The following is a 10,592-nucleotide window of genomic DNA, read 5'->3' as shown; positions in this document are numbered from 1 at the left end:
GGGGAGCCTCCATGTCAGGCTTCTTCCCAACTGGCTTTATTTATGGAGGGAAGTGGGTGGTTGGATCTGTGGAGAATGCGCCACCCTGGGGTAAAGGGATATACCTGCCACTCATCTACCAGACGCTCCCTCTCCCGTATAGATTACATATTCGGATCCGAGAAGGTGGCAATGTGGGTGGACAGCATTGAACATGGTAATAGGGGAATATCTGACCACAGCCCAATTATCCTTAAGCTTAAATTTGGACAATTCAACAATGGCATAGTTTGGAAGCTGAACCCGTTTTGGCTTAAATTAATGGACTCTAGTGACAGAACTGTCGATCAGCTGAAATGTTTTCTTTCGTCCCACCCGGAGCCCCAGAACACTAATATATTCTGAGATGCCCTTAAGGCGTATCTGCGGGGATGTTTATCTTCCACAATTTCCTATATAAAGAGGGTGACCTCAAGGGAGGATGACGAGGTGGAGCGGAGATTAAAAGATTCGGCATCTGCATACATGTCTGACCCTACTAATGGCAATAGACTTGAGTGGCTATCTTCTCAGAGGCTATATGTCCAGCATGTAGACACTAAGTCCAAGCGTAAATTATTTTTTGCGCGTCAATCTTATTTCGAATTGGGCAACCAAGCTAGTACATTTTTGGCCTTCTTGGTACGTCAACACAATATATCCAATACTATATTACAGATCCGAACACCTGACGGACTATTGGTGTCCTCAACCGAGGAGATACTCCACTGTTTTCATGAATATTATAAGTCACTATATTCATCCAGTGTGACTTTGATATTTCGGAAAACTTAAACTACTTATCGGATTTAACTTTTCCCATACTGAGCCCAGCTCAGCGGGCCTATATGGATGCTGAGTTTACCTTGGAAGAGGTTGAATATGCTATGGCAGATATGGCTTCTGGGAAAGCTCCTGGTCCAGACGGGTTTCCCATTGAACTATATAAGAAATATCGCCGCATACTGGCACCATTTTTGTTGAAAGTATTCCAGGGGATGTGGGAGGAAGGCTCTATGCCCGACACCTACTACGAGGCAAACATTATTGTACTTAAAAAAGAGGGGAAGGACCCTTCGGAATGTTGATCTTACCGCCCTATATCATTGGTAAACGTGGACTATAAAATCTTTGCTAAAATTCTAGCTATCAGACTGAACTCAATTATACTAGACCTTATACATCCAGACCAAACAGGCTTTATGCCAGGTAGGAATACTTCCATCAACATTAGACGAGTCCAATCGGTAGTCCAATATAGTTCATTAGTATTAGATAATTCCTGGGCACTGGCATCGCTGGATGCGGCCAAAGCCTTTGATTCTCTCGAGTGGCCCTTTCTCTCAGCCTGCTGGTTTCAGAGACAAATTCTTAAAATGGGTGGGTCTACTGTATATCAAACCTAGAGCCCATCTAATAGTAAATGGTACAATCTCTTAACCCTTCTCACTACATAGAGGAACCCGCCAGGGGTGCCCCCTCTCCCTGGCCCTAATCGCTCTTGCGATAGAGGCATTGGCAATACGTGTGAGGTCCTTTTCGGATATTAAAGGTATAGACATAGCTGGCCGGGTGGATACCATTGGTCTATATGCTGACGACATGGTGATTTTTATGGATAAAGCGGAGGAAACATTGCCACGGGTAATTGCCACTATAGACGAATTTAGTAGATATTCAGGCCTATACATAAATTGGGACAAATCCGTGTTGATGCCCCTCTCCCATACTCCAATGCCGCGCCTTGGGACCCTCTCTCCCCTTCCTATTGTACCCAGCTTCAAATACTTAGGCATACATATCTCTCAATTTAGTAGGCTCGACTTACAACTTAATATATTTCCCCTGACAGAGTTGGTTAAATCTAAATTTGCAACTTGGACTTGGACTGTAGCTGGTTGTATTAATTTAATTAAAATGATACTGCTCCCTAAGCTCAGTTACTTCCTTCAGCACAGTGCTGTGCCAATCCCTAAATCCTTTTTTGCCACTTTGAATACTCAAACTACAACTTTCATTTGGGGTAACTCCAGACCTAAACTTAAACTATCCACGCTACTGAGACAAAAACAGGGGGGTGGGGCGGCGTTGCCGGATTTCTATCTCTATTACCGGGCCGGTCAGTCTAGAGCTCTCAATAAGTGGATGCCCGAGAGGTCCCCTCCCAACTCTGAAAGTCACCTATTTCAATTGTCCCAAATTAATTGTCCACTAAACTTTCTGGAGATGGAGAAAACTAATGTCCTGCGTTTGCTACCTTTGCTTCGTTTGACGAGATCAGTTTGGAAGCAAATTAAAAAAAACTATTAGATTTACGGCCATTATAGCGGAGATGCCCCTGAGGAACAACGGCTATTTTCCAACACTATCTAATCACCCGTCCACTGACTTCTGGGTAACGCATGGTGTCTTCTTAATAGGCGATCACTATAATGGGGGGATCTTTGTATCTTTTGAGCAACTACAAGCTAAACATAGTATACCGAGGTCCCATTTTTTTCGATATTTACAATTAAGGTCAGCTGTTCAATCGTATATGAGACACTCAGGTGCAGGTCGTGTTATTTCCTCTCTACCCTTGATAGGGATCCTCAACTCTCAGGGCCCTCAAGGTCTTATCTCCTCCCTCTATACTTATTTGCTATCTTCGGGAGCTACATCTACTCTTGATTCTATTAAGGGAAAATGGGGGGGGACTCCTTTCCAATATACAGGAAGAGGAATGGGAGGACGTTCTTGAATCTCCAATTAAATTATCTCCATCAGTTAATAATAGGATGATCCAGCTATATATAATGCACCAAGCATATCTAACTCCGGTACGGCTCTATAAAATGGGTCTATTCCAAACGTCAGAGTGTCTGCGATGTCATTCATCAGATTTCATCCACATGATATGGAGATGTCCTGTCACTTCTCACTAGTGGAAGGTGACATCCTTGCTAACATTGCTGTTATCAATCCCCGTTCCCCTTGATCCACTAATTTGTATATTCGGAGTGTGGGAGGAGGAGACTTGGGATCATTACACTGAGATCCTCTTGTGGGAAACCCTTTTTATGGCACGAAAGGCATTGGCACTGCGGTGGATGGGGAGCTCATGCCCATCCCGTAGAACATGGATTGATCTGGTAAACTCGATCATTCCATATGAGCGCACACTATATCAAAATAGGGGGTGTTAGGGAAAATTTGAAAAAATCTGTGGTAGACGGAATTCTTCCCATCTTACTCTGTAGATATAACTGGTTTTGGTACTGGGTGGGGATATCGCATGGGCGACAGGCACGAAGCAATGCGGCGTATTAGTAGTTAGAGTAGAGATAGGTACAATTCTAGATTTATATCTCTATATGTTACAAATAACCTAGCACCTTTACTTTATAGCTTCAAGAGAGCGTTTGTTATAACTGAGACAGTATTCTATAGTATGCTTGCCAATACATAATTCAAATGTACTGTTTATTATGTTCAATCTTTTGGTAACAAATATGTATGTAACATAATTCATTTTGTTATTAATAAACTAATAAAAAAAAAAAACAATGCTATTCGCTCATCACTAATAACAATACATTGTAATGCCAGTGTCTCTGCATTACCTTCCCCGGAAGAGACACTGATTCTCTCACCGCCGCAGCCCTGCACCTTCTGCTCCGCCTCCTGCCTGGTCTCTGCGCTCACCTACACTAAGCAGAGGTGCCGACAGACTCACCACCACGTTTCCGCGCCATGTTCTCATTCTCCTGCAGCTGCCCGGTGTTTGCGCACTGGTCTCGGATCCCCTGGCACAGTGCTTAGAACGCCAGGTCCCGACTTCTTAAAGGGACAGCATGCGCTGTCCTAAAGTGTCCCTAGCCAATGACTGGGAAGCACTTATTATTTAAAGGCATCTCCATAAGGTGGGGGTGCCCGTGCAATGTTGTAAGTGTGTTCCTAACATCCTTATCAATTCTCAGGTCCCAGCGCTCATATTCCTGAATACCAGCCTGTGGTATCCCTGGTCAGATTAGGTGAGGCTCCTAGTCACACCCATCCAGGTCTTCCTTGAGCTTCATCACAGTGGTTAAACCTCCCAGCCAGTTACATACATGAACAAAAATGTATGACACTATTCACTTTATACAATTGTTGTCTTCAGGGGCAGGAACACGACACACACACCTCCTGATAACTGACTTTGACTCAATGCAACTACCAAACTTTTGGTCATTGGACTTTTGGAAGCTTCTTCTCAATCCCACATTCCCACAACTAACTGCCTTGACATTTTTTTTGTTCATATTGGGGCTTTCCAACTGATTTATACAGTAAGTCCTTTCCTTAAAAAGAAACATTCAAATTAAACAAATTGACAACACAAAGCTATGGGACTTTAGGTATTGGTAGTTATATGATGAAAGCAAAGGGTAGGCCATAAATAAAAGAAAACCTATTTCTCTTGCATGGTTTTGGACAGAATATTGTTTATCGGGACTCATTCAGCATAACTGCCTTACAACGACATTGTCTTTATTGCCCATAGCAGCCAATCAGAGCTCAGTTAACATTCTATCAGATTTTAAGAAATAAATATCCTTCCCTGTCAATTGAATGATACTCTTCATGGAGGAGAGTAGATTTATGTGTGTGGTCAATATATCATATTCATTTTCTCAAAGAATTGCAAAAGTGGAAACCACTTTAGGATCCAAAAATCTGTTTCATGGGTGGCTATAACTATGTGGATTGTGGATTCAATGTTCTTTGATGAAAAGGTAAACACAAGCAGGTAAATGGATATCTCTCAGCAATTCTCTTAAAAGTTAATGGGTTATTCTCAAAATAATAAGTAATAACTTATCAATAAGATAGGGGATAATTTACTGGACTCTGGGGGTTCGACTGCTGGGATCCTCAGCAACTCCCTGAACAAGGCTTTGGAACTTGGCAACTAAGCTATGCAGACTACATCTCGAAAAAAGCAGAGATGCGCATGGTTGATCTCCAATCATTGGCTATGCGACTGCCCAGAAAAAGCCAAGCACAGTACAGCAGTTCTCTAGACAAGGAATAGAGCAAAGGTTGAACATGTGCAGCTCCGCTGACTGAAACGGTGTCTGCAGAGCCTGGTTTCTGATCCTCGGTTGGGCCCCTATCTATGAGAGATGTATCCCTTATCCTATGAATAGGGAATAGTTTACTATCTTGAGAATAAATCTAATGGTGTGTTACTTTTAATTGTATAAATTAATTAAACTAGTCCCTAGACAGTACTGAACTGAACCAGCAAATCAGAAGTATTGTAGTTTGAGATGAAGCTATGGGGGGGTATGCATATAGCTTAAATGTTGCTATTCAACCAACCAATAAAGGTTTCAGTGATCTCATAAGACATGATTCAGTCCTAGCCTTGGCACAGACACATAATTGCAATTTTTTACACCATAATTTCTTTCAGATGATCAAAGCTTTTAACAGGCTGCACACAAGATACTGCATTTACATTTCTGGTAATTCCTGTGCTATTTTATACTGCAATCTGGGCTGATGTTTGCTTTCCTGCTGCCAAAAAAGTTGAAATGGTGCCTTCCCTGCAGTGTAATATAAACCTGCATTGAATACGCACAACTCTGTCATTGTGTTTGGGGGTATTGCTTTCATAGTATTCATTGTATGGTAAAAATAACCAGTGAACATGTTTCTTCAGGTTAGCACAATTACAGCAATAGCAAACTTTCACACATTTTGCTTTGTAAAAAAATTAAAAAAATTGTGTATCCAGTTCTTGAGACCCATAGCGCTTTATTTTTCGTCCCATGGAGCTGCGTGGTCAGGTGACGTATTTATCGATATCAATTTGGGGTATATACAACATTTTGATCACTTTTTATTGCAATTACTGTAACAATCAAAAAATACAAGGCCTGCACCCCAAAACAGTATGAAAGGGTAGTGCAGAAAGAGTCACTGACGGTGCCAGGATATAATAGAAAATCATATACAAACTAAACACCACGAAATATACTAAAGGTAGCAAAAAGTTTATTGAAAATAATACAAACAACAAGAGAATAAAATAGGGATATGACAGAGTACACCAGTGGTGGATGGCTCCACAGAAACCAGACAAGCAGTCAGACATATGTAATAGTAAAAACCAGAGGAAAGACACTCCCAGGCTCTAAGTAGTAGTGCATATACATAATTAATGAGAATATAAGGGAAGGCTGTACACCGCCCCTAAAGATGAAAGCCAACTAGAACCGTTGAGGTCTGAAGTAAATATGGGAATAATACCTGACTGAGTGCTGGAGTTCTGTGATGCCACCGTCCCCAACGCGCGTTTCGGCGCTATATGCCTTCTTCCGGGGGATGGCATCCAGACACTCACGAAATCCTTATATAGAGGGAACTACCCAATAGGATTAAAAACGACGCTGCTATGCACCGTATGCAGCGGCGCATGTAGTCGCCGGCGCGTCCGGAAATGGGCGCCTGCGAGGACGTCATCAGGATGTCCCGCCCGCCCGCAAGGCCCCGCCCACTGTGACGTGAGCGAAACCCAGCGAGCAGGGAGGAAGCCCCGAGAGAGACGCCGTCACAAGCGCCCAGCAACCAGGGGCAGGCGCTCATGCGCACAACGGTGGAAGAACCAGGACACAGACTGGATTAATATGGTAAAGTGCAGTGCAAAAATAATAGAATTAATAAATATATACAGGTGTTAAAATAATCATGCATAACGCACGATAATAGGGGGAAAGATCACTAACCCAACTGGTACAGTAAGGTGCAGTGCAAGAAAACGATAAGCATTATATTTATGTGTTTTAAAAAATAATTAATATAAATAGGTTAATGAACAACAATAATATAGATAACATAATTAAACCTCAATATGTGCACCTAAACTAAATACACAAGTGGAAACACATTAATTTATTATTATAAAAAATCCACGAAAGTCCATAAGAAGATGATGAGTAAGTCGAATATTTTCACCTCCAAAGCTGGATATGGGCAAGCAGTCACAAACAACTAAAAGAATGTAAAAAGGAAAAATGTTAAAAACATACGATAAGATGCCATTAAAAACAGGATACAACAGGGAATCAAGGGTTTTTCAGGTAAGGAACGAAGCTTAGAACTTCGTTCAAACCAAGAGGCTGGAGAGTACGAAGCTTCCAAATCCAAAAGGATTCTTTTTGTGACAACAAACGACCAAAATTACCCCCCCGTAGACCAAGAACTATACGATCAATACCTTTAACCTTAAAGCCAGAAGCATCACAAGAGTGGAATTTCTTAAAGTGGCGTGGAATAGTTTTTAATATTTCAATATTGTCCTCCTCAGCAGCCGCCTGAATGTCACGAACATGCTCTCTTGTTCTAATTTTAAGAGCCCGTGTGGTGAGGCCCACATATATTTTCCCACACGGGCAAGAGGCATGGTATATCACCATTGTAGTCGTACACGTAATTTCCTGAGTAATGGTGAAAATGCGGCCATCTGAGGAAGAGAAATCCTGGGCTGAGAGAATGTTAGGGCACGCCACGCACCTACCACACGGTTTACACCCCCAATTGTTAGTCCGGGAAGAAAAACCCGGAAAAATGGGAGGTGGAGGGGGGGGCACCAAATAACTTCTTACAAGGTGATCTCCCAAATTATAAGATCTACGTGCCGTAATGGAGGGTTTAGAAGGAAGGTATTGTTTGAGGACAGGGTCCACCAGGAGAATCGGCCAGTACTTAGAAATTACATTAGACATATTCTTCCATTGGGAGTGGTATTGTGTAACCAATCTCACCTGTGTGTCTTCTTTTTTTATACCAGAGGAATAGAGAAGATGGTGTCTATCGGTGTTTCGAGCTCTATTATAAGCTCTCTTGAGGCACCTATTACTGTACCCTCTTTCACGAAAACGATCCATCATTTCAACAGCCCGTACCTCAAAGTCCTCTTTACTCGTACAAATCCTCTTTATCCGGAGGAATTGGCCTACAGGAACAGAATTGATCACATGGGGGGGGTGGGAAGAAGCGGCATGAAGAACAGAGTTAACCGCAGTGTCCTTGCGGAAGGCATCGGCAAGCAAAACACCATCAATGCCTCTTTTGACTGTAACATCTAAAAAATTGATCGAAAAAAAATCAAATTGATAAGTCAAATGGATGTTTAATGCATTAGAATTTAAACCTGAAACAAAACTCTGTAATTCACATGAAGAACCCCGCCAGATCATGAAAATGTCATCAATGTAGCGGGTCCAAAAAACGACCCGCTCCATTGATGAACCATGATCCGACGAGAACAGGTCCCTCTCCCACAGCCCCAGGAACAGATTTGCATAAGCCGGCGCACAGGCCGCGCCCATCGCAGTGCCCTGGAGCTGCAGGTAGAAGGACCCGTTGAACAGAAAAAAATTTTTGGTTAAAAGAAAATATAACAACTCAAGCAAAAATTCATTATCATTAGAGGAAAAATTAGTCATTGATAGATAATACTTGACCGCCCTCAAACCATCCTGATGGCGAATACTCGTGTATAATGACTCAACGTCACAAGTGACAAGGAGCATATCCTCATCAATGTGTACGGAGTCAATTTTCTTTAGAAAATCAGAAGTGTCTTTTAAATACGAAGGAATGGTCTCCACCAGGGGTTTGAGGAACGAGTCAATGTACCTGCCGATGCCCTCCGTAAGCCCACCCACCCCAGAGATGATTGGCCTACCTGGAGGATTGCGGGCATTTTTGTGCACCTTTGGTAAAAGGTACAAGGTAGCAATACGTGGGTCTTTAACCGATAAGACATCCCGCACTTGAGTAGTAATCGTGCCAACGTCAGTCGCCCTTTGTAAGATTTTGGATAATTCTCCCTTATAAGAAATAAGAGGATTAAAAGTTAATTTCTTATAGCATGAGGCATCCCTCAACATGCGAAACGCCTCTGCTAAATACATCTTTTTAGGCCACACCACAACGTTCCCGCCCTTGTCCGCCGGTTTAAAAACTACGTCATCAAGCTTTTTGAGTCGATCTAAGCCCAATTTCTCTGTCCGTGTCAAGTTATTACAATAAATAAACGAGGGAATCCTCTCAAACTCATTAGATACGAGCCTGACAAAAATCTCAACATTTGGACAGAGTGACAAGGGCGGGAACCTCGTGGACCTAGGACGAAGAGACGTCGGCAACCTACCCAAGTTCGGACCAACGTGTTCCTGTGCGAGTTCCTCCAAAACCCTCAGAGCCACTTGTTCCTCTGGTAATGGAAATGCCTGCTGAATTTCCTCACTGTGATGCCATTTTTTAAAAATAAGAGACCTGGCAAACATATGCAAGTCTTTGAGGGCTATGAAGGGATCAAACCGCATGCTAGGAGAAAAAGTAAAACCTTTAGTAAGTAAACCTATCTCATCTGGACTGAAAATATGTTCAGATAGGTTAATTACCTTTAAAGTGTCCTTCTGCCCATTAGGGCGCTCAGGGCCACGTTTATTGCTATTAGGTTTCTGTTCCCATTTACGTTTCCCTGAATTCCCAAATCGGGTCTGCATAGACCTTTGGGACGAATCCGAGGCCTCCCCAGAAGAGGAGACAGATGACACTGAGGTCGATCTTTCGCCCCTTCCATAAGGTACTGTTTTTCTCCACCTATATACTGTTAGGCGCTGGAAGTCAGTGCTATCACGGAGAAGTTTTTTTGCTTGTGTGGTCCTAATCTGGGTTTCCCAATCCACTGAATTTTTCTCCAGGCAGGCATTAAAAGCCGTAATACATTCTTGTGTGGCCATTTTTTTAAAATCCACAAAAAGGCCATCAATCTCCGTTTCCAATAATAAAATAGATTTTTTGTTAAATTCGACCAGAAGTTCCATAAATTGCACCGATGCTTTGGAACAGACATCCTCCCATTTGGAAGTAAACGAGTCATCAGACACTGGGAAAGAGGGGAATACCTGGATACGCAGACCGCGTGGTATTAACCCCTTCTTAATGTAATTCTCTAAAAACGCCCTATTCCACCAGATTTTAGTCCGTTTGTGTAGGAGTTTTTTAATTTGGACTTGTAAGGCCGTAATATTCCCTTGTTCACCTGAGGTTGCACCACTGGGACCATTGTCAAACACCTGCGCAACTTGTGATTGCCAGGCTGTATCCCTAGATTTATAGTCCATGAGACCTAAATGAAATCTGTGAGAAATACACAGTATTAATATCAATCAAAAAATACAAGGCCTGCACCCCAAAACAGTATGAAAGGGTAGTGCAGAAAGAGTCACTGACGGTGCCAGGATATAATAGAAAATCATATACAAACTAAACACCACGAAATATACTAAAGGTAGCAAAAAGTTTATTGAAAATAATACAAACAACAAGAGAATAAAATAGGGATATGACAGAGTACACCAGTGGTGGATGGCTCCACAGAAACCAGACAAGCAGTCAGACATATGTAATAGTAAAAACCAGAGGAAAGACACTCCCAGGCTCTAAGTAGTAGTGCATATACATAATTAATGAGAATATAAGGGAAGGCTGTACACCGCCCCTAAAGATGAAAGCCAACTAGAACCGTTGAG

This window comes from Ranitomeya variabilis, chromosome 1 (genome assembly GCF_051348905.1).
Source record: "Ranitomeya variabilis isolate aRanVar5 chromosome 1, aRanVar5.hap1, whole genome shotgun sequence".
Taxonomy (NCBI): domain Eukaryota; kingdom Metazoa; phylum Chordata; class Amphibia; order Anura; family Dendrobatidae; genus Ranitomeya; species Ranitomeya variabilis.
This window is presented reverse-complemented; position numbering follows the sequence as displayed.